General features: G+C 49.2%; 1 long non-coding RNA gene across 1 annotated transcript; it reads left to right on the top strand.

The window, feature by feature from the left end:
• The first annotated feature begins 2,135 nt into the window (after positions 1 to 2,135).
• Positions 2,136 to 11,905, top strand: LOC138224444 (uncharacterized). Its single transcript, XR_011182944.1, has 3 exons — positions 2,136 to 2,324; positions 2,593 to 4,240; positions 9,644 to 11,905. It is a non-coding gene; the product is annotated as an uncharacterized lncRNA (long non-coding RNA).
• Positions 11,906 to 12,735: the final 830 nt, after the last annotated feature.

Genomic DNA, 12,735 nt, shown 5'->3' with positions numbered 1-12,735 from the left:
AAATCGTGGTGTTCTTGTTCGAAAGGCAAACTGGTGTTGTCAATTTGTTTGTGGGAGGTTATGGGGGTTAATAATAGTATCTCCTTGTACAATATGACAAAAACGCATGCAATAAACGAATTTTCCATAAGCAAAGCTTTGTCATAAAAACCCAATTGTTTTTAAAATCTTCTCCAGAACTATGTTAAATAAAACGAGCCCAAATATCCGCCTTCCCTGTGAGGTTTTTGCAGTTAGGCCCATAAGGATCCTGTCTTCACATGGTGCTCGACAGGTATCGCCTCAAACCGAATGAAACGCGCTTGAAGAAGGACAGCCAGTCACTTTTCGGTCACCTTCGACAGACTCGCGGAGCAAGAGCGATGTCTTCCACCGTACTGGAATACCGTTTGAAATCGGCGAGGTAACCCCCCCGGTGCTTAAAAGGACATCAAATTGATCAAATCCCTAGCGCTGCTCTCGTGAGAAGGACTAGACGTCATGCCCCCCCCCCCCCATTTAAAGTTTCCCAACGCTGAAGTGGTTCAGCCGGAGACGTGTCGGTGTCTGTCGGGGCTTGAACGGCCGGCGGATTTGCGCGCGAGGAGCGCGGCCCGGGCAGAGCGAGCGGCCGGGTCCCGTCACCGGCGCCCCCACCCTGCGCTCGCGCTCGAGCTCGAGCTCGCGCTCGCGGGCGGCCCGTGTCTTCCTCGCCGCTCCGCTCTCCGCGAGGCGGCCCCGCGTTTCAACCCGTCAAACCGGAGGTCCCCTCCCTCCTCACACCGAAGACAAAGACTCCCCTCACGCCTGCTTTCGCTGCTAATGGCACACTCCCGCCACGCTCGTGGCTTGTTTGCAACAATTAAGAGGGAGAGAACAGACGCAAAAAGAAAATGACCATAATATTCTGAAGTGGACATCACTGCTACTGATGTGTGCGAAGGCTGCATCTCTTTCTGTTGCGGGCTCGGAGTTCTCACGATCTGTTTCTGCGTGTCTTGGGTTACAACACATCTCCTCGTACTAATCCGTATTTAATTACTACCACACTGCCAGGGAAGCCTGCCCCGGTTCCAAATGGCTTTTATTTTTACCCCCACTCTCCGAGCCTGGGTTCTGCGGGGCGCGCGGTGCTCCCGAGCGCGTCGCGGGGCCTCGTCTTCACGAGCACGGGGTGGCTCGCGGGTCCCTGCTGCTCGCTAAAGCCGGCTGGGTTGTGTCCGCTTGTCGGCCGCTCACTGAGGTCATTTTCACCCTGCGGCAGGAACTCTTTAAGTGAATCAAACTCCGAACGAAGTTTTTATTAGTGAATGAAGTATTTTCCTACAAGTTTTGTCACAGATTCTTATCCGGAGGCTGGCGCGTTGCTGCTTTTTAACTCAATTTAGCCTGCTGTTGCTTTCTCTTGAATTAGCCTGCTTCATGCTTTTTGTCGGCTGCCTAAGATGTTAAAACAACATTCATAGCCTTTTCTGATAGTTGCTTCAAAAGACAAAAAACTCAAATAGGAGTGTTCAGAACTGTCATATGTGCATAAAACGTGACATTTGACAAATGTTCATAACATTTGTCAAAGACACGTTGGTTTTATGTCTTTGGTTTAGAGTTTTTAGTAATAGGTTTATGCTTAGGGTAAATTTGGGTTTTAGACGTTGGGTTTGGTTTCTCACGAAAACACATTGACCTTTTGGAGAGGTATAATTGTTTTAGTTTGGTATGTAGCCTTTAGGAACGGTACGAGCTGCATAAAGTCTAATCCACAGGAAGGGATTCATATAATTGAACTCTTTAATTTTAGTTTGAGGCTATTGAGGGTTGTAAAGGGTTGTAATAATCATAACAGAGTTGTTTAAAGGTGCTATCTGGGACGTATTTTGACTTTCAAGTCGCTTGCGCCTCTTTCTCCACACAGGCGCAATTTTACGTGTTTAGCGCGAACACCGATTCTAAGTTAACTAGGGTATTAAAATAGCTTTAGATTCAGCCTCGCATCGAACACAAGCTTTTGTCGTACGGATGCCAACAGCAGGCCCATGTGCAGCTCCCGCGGGCGCAGCCTCGCTCTCGCCCCAACGCACAAGCACGCGCGCCCCCGACCCAGCTGCAGCCCGGCGCTGTGGGCGCGCGCGCGCGTGGCAGAGAGAGAGAGAGCGAGAGCGGAGCCGGAGCGCTCGGCGCCCCAGCAACGCGAGTCTCGCCGCTGCTCGGGGGCCCGGCCTGTCAAGCGATGAGACAGACGTTGAGGAAGAGAAAGGCCAAGGGAAGGAGCGGCGCTGGATCAAAGGCTGCTGTGGGAGAGAGCTGGCCCGTCTCCAGGAGCCCTTCCCAGAGCCCTCAACATACAGGTGAAACGCTCGCCTCTCCCCGGGAGTTTTCACTGAGTCACTCCGGCACAGCCCTGCACGGCGCACGGCGCACAGCTCCAGCTTGCAGCCCCTCCAGTCACCCGCAGGCACATTCTGTTTGCAGCGTGCCAGAAAATGGTCTTGTTCAACTGCCTTCGACATAACATTTTAAGCTTCTTTTATGAGCACAAGATCAAGCAGCGCAGACAGCTACAATCCCACGAACCCTGCCTGAAATTGTCTAATTGTCTCATTTTGTGATCTGCAGGCGGAAGCAGGCCTGCAGACCTGTAAGCCATGCCGAAGTGGGTGACTGTGCTGCCTGCTCGGGGTGGCCGAGGCGTGCTCGGCCCCGCGGCCCCTTCTGCGTGTTGAAATGTCCAGGCCCCTGGCCCCCGGGCCCTGGCCCCTGGCCCCTGGCCCCAGCGCGGAGGAAGACACCTCTGCATTCACCCCTGGTGCAGAATGAGATTTGAGACCAACGTTCCCCCTAAGCTGTGTGTGCGCGTGTGTGCGCGCGCGCGCACACAGGTTATGAAACCAGCCCACATAGGAAATTGAACTGCGCGCAAAAAAATGTAATTCCCCCCCGAAAGATAATAATAATAAAACAAACACGGTCGTCAATTGAAAAATGCTAAATTGACCACGAGACTGGCTGCGAGAGGCCCGACTTGGCTGTGCGCGTTATTATCGCTGCTCGATCATCGATATCCGTGCTCTCGGAGTCTCGTACCTCCCTGCTCCTCCTCGCTCCACACTCGGTCTCCATGACTGGGCTCGCTGAGTCGCTGTCCCGGTCTTTTAGGTCTCTATGCTTCTATGAGAATGACTGTATTGACCTAGAAATGATTTCAGGTTCACAATTTGACATACACTCAACGTCGTGCGCACACGTTGTTGTCACTGCGGAGAACATTTGCACAACTTGAAATTGTTGCGCGCGCAGGCCATTAAAAGTTAAGAGGGAAGATTGCTCGAGACTCCTGTGGGCCACGTGATGTGACGATACACCACCGCCGCCCGGGATCCTGGGCGGCACATAACTGGCGGGATTGGAGGACTGTGGATCGCGAGGAGCCGGAGGGAGAGGAGCCTAGAGGAGCTCAGGGGGAGGACGAAGAGTAACGTCACCAAACGGGGCTTCTCAATGGCGTAGGAGCGCTGGAAGGGGACTGTGGACTGGACAACCGCCGTTTCAGAGCCAGGACCGGGGAAGGCAGGGACAACAGCAGGAGGTGGGGCTTGGAGGGACTCTTTCAGTGTGCAAATCCAGCCCGAGCATCCACTTGCTCTAACTGACTGATAAAGGACAATCCAATTTTGTTAGGACAGTTGGAATATAATAGAGATTGCATGGCTTTGCGTGAGCGTGTGCTTATTGTGAGATTTGTATGGTGAAATGAAGTTCATTCTGATTGAAAAAAAAGAACTGGTGGGATCGTCGTGCGTTGCGCGAGGGTGCTGTTCCCAAGTCAGACCCCCGAAGGGAACCCCGCAGCTGATTCGCGGAGAGCTGTGCAGGTGGTTGCATTTCAGCGCTTCACTTCACCACCTAAATTTGGGGTCCCCAATGGAGCCCCAGAAGCCAGAAACCAAGCACATCATAAGGAGAAAAGGAAAAAAGGGGGGGTGCAGTCTTCTGAAGACATAGCTCGGCCTCCTCCAGACCGAACACTCACCCCCGCCCCGCCCCCCAACTCTTCCTCCTCCTGGGCTGAGGTCTGCAGAAGAGTTTAACGGGACTGTGAGAGCAAGGCCCTCCTGCCTGATTGATGCCTCTGTCATCGCTCTGCTGCGCTGGGGAGGCCCAGGGACAGCCAGCTCCAACCCACCAGGTCATGCCCCTGATGCTTCAAGGATTTCCTGCTTTCCGAGAAAAACCTTGGGCTCGCATATCCCATACTGTACATTTGGTAAGCAATTACTTACTGCATATCCCGGTGGTGGAAAAAACCACCAGCCCACGCCTGCTAGCTTCAAGAGATCAGTGGCTCGTTGATTTATTCTGCAAGATTAGTTCAGGATTCAGGACACAGACAAGAGCGATGAAAAGAGTGGTGTTAAGTTAAAAGGTAAAGGTTGCCTTTTCTTCACAGCGAACCCCATGAAAAAAAAAGCCTGCAACCCTCATTGCCCTCTCTTCCCCACCCAAGAAATTTAGCCAGTGAAGGTGCCTGAGCAAAGGGTGAGCCTTTTGATCTGGTGTCACGGGTTCGAGCCTCGGTCATGTTGCTATCTCATGCAGTGAGAGCAGGGTGGGATTAGTTAGCTAGGGGGGTCTCTCAGCTCCCAGTGACACAGCGCCCCCTGTGGCCTACTCAGTGCTTGCAGGCTCATAGCTCTGCACGTTGCAAACCCTGTGACCCCCTGTGTTCAAGGCTTTGACACACAGATCCGCCCTAATGCTTGTGGAGCTGTGTTCTTTGAGAGAAGCCTGGGTGTCAGAGTGTAAGACACAAGCTGCTCTGCTTGCAGACTGTGGGGAGACTCAGAGTGATGGAACACTGGGATGAGAGCTGCTGTGGATCATTAGTAGGAGGAGGAGCATCATGCACTTTAGCCACTGCTGGCCAGATTCCATGTGTTCTTAATGGGTCCTATATGGCAGGACTATTTGGCAGGTCCTATATGGATGTGTTAAAGAACTGAGTTTATCCATAAAAGAGTCACTTGTTTTCCTTAGACTTTTAAATCCAATTCATAATAAAGCATTTTACATTCATTCTCTGCATGTTGGTCAAGAACCATCCTATGATCCGGGGTAGTGCAGAAAAGAGGAATCAGGAAGAAGAAACCACTCCTCTTCCTTTGGGTTCCTGGAATGCACTGGTCATGCAGATGCTTGCTCTATGCTGTTCCAGAATCCTTAGTTATGCCATGCTTCTTCTGAACCAAATACACTTCTGAGATGAAACAAGAACATTCCACCAGAGGCACTGCACATGGGGGGACTGAACTTCACAGCTCATTCACACTCCGAAGCAATTAAAAAAGCCCTAGGGTCCCCAACCTCTCAACTATAGTATATAATGTCACCTCACTTCTACTGTTGTGCCCCAGCTGACACAGAACTTCCTACGACAGATGCAAAAAATCTACCAGCCATTTAAGATCATTTGTTTATGTGGCTGACACTTTTGTCCAAAGCACCTTCCATTTGAACCCGGGTACTTTGTTAGAGCAGCTCCCGGTGAAGTATCTTGCTCTGAAGTACAGCAGCAGTGTGCCACCTGGGATTTGAACTCGCAGCCTTCATAGTTACTGGTCCACAACCCAAGTGACTGCTTCGCACTGCTGCCCAACAACACTGCTGTTTGCCTGTAGAGGACAGACCCCTCTCATCGGGCATCCCATGGGTAGCTGACTAGCATCGCAGAATGCCTAGCACGCAGAATGGCTGGGGGCATGAGAGAATGCAAGTGCCCGGGTTCAGCAGTCCTTCAGCTGTTTGCTTTAGCAATGAGATCTGCCCAGCTGCTGCTCTTAAGGGAGGTGTCCGTGGCGTCAGGCCCTGTGCTTTCCCAGCACTGGGAGCCATGCTAAGCTGTTTACAATCCCTTAAGAAAAAGGAGCTCTTTGAGCGGGGGGGGGTGTCTGGAGCCAATTAGAGGGCAGGATTATCTACAAGAGACCACTGCAGTGTCTGTGTACATTACCCTAATGGTCCCCATACACTCCCAGTCCCATTCTGCCCAATAACCCAGTTCAAATAAACAGAAAACTGCACTTTCCTGCTCTCCACCTTCTTATCTGTCCACACCATTCCTGCTATACTGTAAAAATGTCTTTTTCTTGTATTAAAAATCTATCCGATGTACCACAGCCACGTACAAAGCAGCTGAGTCTCTTGACAAGATGGCGCACCGAAACGCCCCTACCTTACTACCTTGCATCTTTAAAAGTGCAGGAGGATTACTGGTGACCCCTGTCTTTCACTGCAGCTCTCCTTCAGAAAGGGGTCCCCCTACAAAGCTGTGCCTCTCGACACCCCCTCCCCCAGTGGATTATGTAGGAAAGGAATCCCTGTGGTGATAATACAGAGACAGTTGTCAAGTGATTGGCAGCTGTCAATTAGATGAGAATTAAGTTAAGACGGGGGGAAAGGCGGGAGGGGGGTTATTAGAGGAATGTCCCGCAGAGCCCCAGGGGTTTGAAAGCGCACACAAACAGCCCCACACACTCATACAAACACACACTTGCACAAAGGCGGGCAGGCTGTTTGTTTAAGGAGAGCCGGCAGGCAGGCTGGGGTGGCGGTGGCCTAATTGGAACAAGCAGACTAAACAAAGGCTTGATGGGCAGGGTGGGGGGTAGCGCACGGGGGGTTCTGGCCGCTCGGATCAGTACCGGGGCAGGGCAGGTGAGCGTGCTCACGGCCCGCCGGGGGAGGTGGCTCCCGAGCCGCGGCGCTCGTGAACAAGAGGCGCCGAGAGCTCCAGAGCGAGACGGGAGCGTGTCGGGAAACGAACGTGCCTTGAAGCAGCGGGAGACAGCGGTGGGGGAGAAGGGGTGGCTGTTTGGAGGGGAGGGAGCTGACCTGAGAGAGGCCGGGCCGGGGAGAGAAAGTGAGGGAAACAGGAGAGGGAGGGCGCGGGCAGGTGCTGCGGACGGGTGAGCCCGTCAGGCCGCCTGGGGGTGACTCCTGACAGAAATCCAAATCCGAATTCAAATTCAACGAGCTTTTTTTGGCATGGCTGATGAATTTTGCATTGTTGCCAAAGCCACGTACAATCAACATAACATCTGCCGACATTTACGTTACGAGCACATCATTGGTGGATGCTGCACATTGGTGGGGAGACCCCATTACCTGTAAAGCACTTTGAGTGGAGTGTCCAGAAAAGCGCTATAAGCAAAAGTGTAAGCAATTATTATTATTATTATTATTGGAGAGTCACATACAGTACAGTACATCACATAAAACATACAACATCCAACATTATTGAGAGCCAGGCCTACTGTCTGTTCCTCCTGCTGGGACAGGAGATCACACACTGTATTATTATTATTGAGAGACAGGCTCACTGTTCCTCAGGCTGGGACAGGAGATCACACACTGTATTATTATTATTGAGAGACAGGCTCACTGTTCCTCAGGCTGGGACAGGAGATTACACACTGTATTATTATTATTGAGAGACAGGCTCACTGTTCCTCAGGCTGGGACAGGAGATCACACACACTGTATTATTATTATTGAGAGACAGGCTCACTGTCTGTTCCTCAGGCTGGGACAGGAGATTACACACTGTATTATTATTATTGAGAGACAGGCTCACTGTTCCTCAGGCTGGGACAGGAGATCACACACTGTATTATTATTGAGAGACAGGCTCACTGTTCCTCAGGCTGGGACAGGAGATTACACACTGTATTATTATTATTGAGAGACAGGCTCACTGTTCCTCAGGCTGGGACAGGAGATCACACACTGTATTATTATTATTGAGAGACAGGTTCACTGTCTGTTCCTCAGGCTGGGACAGGAGATCACACACTGTATTATTATTGAGAGACAGGCTCACTGTTCCTCAGGCTGGGACAGGAAATTACACACTGTATTATTATTATTGAGAGACAGGCTCACTGTTCCTCAGGCTGGGACAGGAGATCACACACTGTATTATTATTATTGAGAGACAGGTTCACTGTCTGTTCCTCAGGCTGGGACAGGAGATCACACACTGTATTATTATTGAGAGACAGGTTCACTGTCTGTTCCTCAGGCTGGGACAGGAGATCACACACTGTATTATTATTATGATAATTATTATTATTATTATTATGATTATTATTATTATTATTATTATTATTATTATTATTATTATTATTATTATTATTATTATTATTATTATTGAGAGCCAGGCATGTTTGCACTGTACAATATGTGCACTCATTTGTGCAAAGAGAGTGGTTCCATCTGTTGCAGTCACCACTGTAGGGAGTGCAGACAGATTGTCAGAGGATTTATGCACTGGTATTTAAACAAAAATGCTAAGTAAATCTGATGATGGTACAACTATTTCCACCATTCAATGTATTTAATGCAATGCAAACAGGATTAGAGTTAAATCCAAGGACTTTAATAACTCATAGGTTGTTCTGTTCTTAGCTTGTTTCAGTTTTTGCATAAAATTAGAAACCTCAGCCACCCTTTCCCTCAGACACAGTGCAAAGCGTCTGTTAGTAGTGGTAGTCATGGGTGTAACCTGCACATATGGAGCGGCTCCAATAACATTTTGTTCAACACCCACGGAGGAAATGCTAACCTGTGCTCCTGCGTGTCATATCTGTGCAGGAGACAGGTGTCGCGTCTGCGGTGCACAGGCCCTGTTCTGCCCTCGGTCCTCCTCTCTCACAGCTCACTTGTTCCAGACATTCTTCCTCTGGGCCAGGGTGGGAGCAGCACACTGGGAGAATGAGAGAGAGGGACAGACAAAAAGAAACACGGAGAGGAAGGATTACTGACTGTTCAATGCCAACAGTAGAGAGGCATAAAAAATCCGCCCCTAATAACCTCCTTAAAAAAACATCCCACGAACATCCCTAATTACCCACAGGGAGGACAAAAGGATAAACCAATTTAGCTAATCCTTAGTCATATTACCACATTCCACTCTTAAGGGCTACTGTACATTCTTCATGAGGCATGCTCAGTTTACAAGCTGGGGAACTGCAAACATCAAATGTAAACCAGCAGTAGGATGTTTTTTTTGTCTATATTGTTGTGAATGAGTAGACAACACTCATCACAGAGGAATGAGCACTTGTATAATAGTACTGGTTTGTCTTTCTGTCTTTAAAAAAGGCATACTTGATTATATATTTGAACTTTAATGGTGATTCATTGGCCCTGCCTGAAAGCAGCATAATCAAACGTTCGTTCTTCTGTTCTCACAAAGACGCAGGTTCCTGCCAAGAGCTGTGGCGACCTGGAACCTGTCCTAGAATCATGGGAGACTTCCCCGGGTGCCGGTCCATCAGACGGTGCATGCACACGCACGCACACACGGAGTAACACGCAAACTCCACACAGAAGGCACCCTTGTCCGGAATCAAACCCAGGAACCGAGAGCTGTGAGGCATCTGGGCTTATTACCGTGCTGCCTGTGTTCATCCATGCTTTTAATAATTCCACAAGAACCCACCGTTGAATATAAAGACCCTCAGACCTATATCAAATGTCCTGCAGCACCTCAGCTGCCCACCCGCTGTGTCTCCCCCTGCACTACTCATGTTTCCCCACTGTCACTCCCCCACACCACGCTTCAGGAGAAAGACCACCCTTCTTAACTGGCTTTCATCTCCCTAATTAGAGTATACCCCAGAGGTGCTGGGAGATCAGTCCGGGAGACAGAGGGATTTGTTGCATTTTTGTGCTGAGTCCACTAGACAGGAGCCATCACAGGCTCCACGAGGTGAGTACTCGAAATCCATCAGTGCATTTCTCAACCGCTTTTTCCAAGTCAGGGTGGTGGGGGAGCTGGGACTTATCCCGGCATGAACGGGCTCAAGGCAGAGCACACCCTGGATGGGATGCCAGTTCATGTCCGTCTCAGGACACACAGACACACACTCACATCCAGTGCCGGTTTCCCTAGAAGCCCATTATCCTCCCAGCATGTCTTTGGACTGTGGGAGGAAACTGGAGGACCAGGAGGAAACCCAGGGGAGAACATACAAACTCCACACAGACAGCACCTCGGGTCCAGAATTGAACCCAGGGCCTCAGTGCTACAAGGCAGCAATGCTGATCACTGTGCCACTGTTCCATTCCCCCTCAAATCCTAAAACATTTTATTAACCTATTTCGTTTATAGAGCATATGCATTCTTTTGAAAATTGTGGCGCACAGCCACTCAGAGAAAAAAAAAAATATTCAAAAGAATAAAACCCCATTTTAACAAAGTCAATTTTAACATAAGATTGTTTTGTCATTTTAAAGTTGTGGGTGCGGTCTGATCTGGGCTTCAGTTTTTCAGGGAGACATTCGGGAATCCCAGTGGGAGACTCAGACACACTGCCCCGAGCCTGGGGGATTGGGGGGTAGCCATCAGGCCCTGAGAGGACCAGGGGAGACACAGAGGGTCAGCCCAGGGTGAGAAACTGAACTTCTGACACGCTGTGTGCATCTGCAGAATTACCCCTCTGTAAACACACCCTCCGTGTTAAAAGGGTTAAGAAACTAGAAACTGGAACGACCTCTTGCTGTGAACAATGCAGATGTATTTGATGAGCTTAGAATGATCAGGAACTATTTTATTACAAATAACATGGTTAATAGAGAAGGTAAACTTTGCTACTTGGTTCATGCCATTCTGTATTCAGCAGGACTGTTTCCAAAGCAGTACCTATCAATAAGGTATAGTTCTAATGACATTGATGGATAAAAACTGTTTTGTTGAATGTTATTTAATTGCCATATATTTTGTAGATGGTACAAATAATGATCACTGGGACCTGACTTGAAACTAAATAATTATGCTGATACTTGTTATGATTCATGTCATTTATATAGCGCCTTTCATCCTAAAGGATCCCCAAGGTCCTTTACAAATAGGGGGGCACCCGTGCAGTCCTGAATTGCAGCTCTAAAATGGGTGATAAAAGAGACCTCACAAACAAGAGTGCCTTTTGGCTAATCTTCCTCAGTTAATAGTAGTTAGTAGCTAATTGATCCAAGCTAACATCCAGCTGTTTCTTGAAAGAACCAGGGTATCGGCTTTCACAACATGGCTGGGTAGCTTGCTCCAGACTCCCACAACCCTTTGCGTAAAGAAGCACCTCCTGTTCTTAAAGACATTTCCACTTATTTAGCTTCCATGTGGAATGTGGGACAGCCATTCTGTGCTAACAGCGTAACTATATGGCTGATCGGGAATAGGAGGGAGAGATTGCTCCACCAGTCGAATCAGGGCGAGCCCTTAGTGAGGCCAGACTATACAAGCCCAGAGTGGACGACAGCCAGGACACCGAGGTAAACAGCACTACTCTGACAAACGGCGCAATCGGATTTTAAATAACCAAGTAATCAGGGTCCCGCCTCCTGCAGCCTTGTCTCCTGTCCTGAATACTGTACATATTGTAACGCATACGGCCACCATTGATTGTGAGAGCCGGCTTACCAGCGCGGTGACGTCAGGGTAAGAGTGTGAGCCCGCGCCGCGCTACTGACAGACAAGACGCGGCTGACGCCTAATTGCCATCCCAGCCACGTGCGGTGGGAGTGGGGCAGAGTTCACAAAACAGAGGATGTCCATACAAAAACAAGGAGGCCTTATGGAAAGACCCCTGCATTCCCCACCCGGGACGACAAAAAAAACAACAGAAAAGTGGTTCGCCGACAACTGGGGGCCAATCCGCACCCTTAGTGAAGACACGCCGTCATTTTGCGTCTGCCTTTATATTGTATCGTCCGCGGATAAAGAAAACGGCTAAAAGTTGACCGAGTCCCCTCTGACTCGGATGTGAAGAAAAAACACTTTGATCGTCGATTGTCAGAGAAGGCTGTCCTTAACTTACGATATCATTTGTGTGTGTGTGTGTGTGTGATTTTACATAGAATGGAGAACATTGAATGGTGACATTAGTATTACTTGTTATTTTTTAATATCAAATTAAAGAGCTTAAAAAATTCAGCACCAGCTTTTGCTATTCATTGTTTTCGGGGCGACAATACTGTCAAACTTTAGAAACGTATTACGGCAGGTTTGTTTTCTCACATTACTGATCACAGGGATAAATGAGTGTTTTTAGGGTGCCTGGTGGGCAGTAAGTATCTAAGATGAAAGCTAGTCGTGCCTCAACAAGACCCAATGAAAGAATGGAAAAAGCTTCACTGGCATGACTGATGAATTGCAGTGTTGCCAAAACAATATTTAGCAAGACATATGCAAAAATTTACCATACAAACCTGGGAGGTTCACTTTCTGCTCCTCATGGCTGGGCTGAAGCACTACTGAATTTCCTCTCCCTCCCCCAGTAGGACTGGAAGCTGGTCTGATTCTGGCAGATGTGAGAATCCCAGGATTAGATTAGTTAATTAATTAACGGAATAAGAACTGTCCAATCCTGGACAGCATTCTGCAGGACAGCAGAAAGTGCAGCTCTTTCGTTCTCTTTCTGCTGGCTGTGGGCACTGAGCCTGTCCCCTCTGGAGAATAAGGTCCGTCTGTTCTGCCCTTTTTCTGTGGCTCTCCAGCTCTGTCTGAGCTGTCCAGTTTCCGTGGCCAGGCTGAGGTCACTGAGCCTGTCCTCTGTGGCTATCCAAGTCTGCCGGTGTCCAGTTTTCTGTGGCCAGGCTGTGGTCACTGAGCCTGTCCACTGTGGCTATCCAAGTCTGCCGGTGTCCAGTTTTCTGTGGCCAGGCTGTGATCACTGAGCCTGTCCTCTGTGGCTATCCAAGTCT

Source organism: Lepisosteus oculatus, chromosome 2 (genome assembly GCF_040954835.1).
Source record: "Lepisosteus oculatus isolate fLepOcu1 chromosome 2, fLepOcu1.hap2, whole genome shotgun sequence".
NCBI classification, from domain to species: Eukaryota; Metazoa; Chordata; class Actinopteri; order Semionotiformes; family Lepisosteidae; genus Lepisosteus; species Lepisosteus oculatus.
This window is presented reverse-complemented; position numbering and strand designations above follow the sequence as displayed.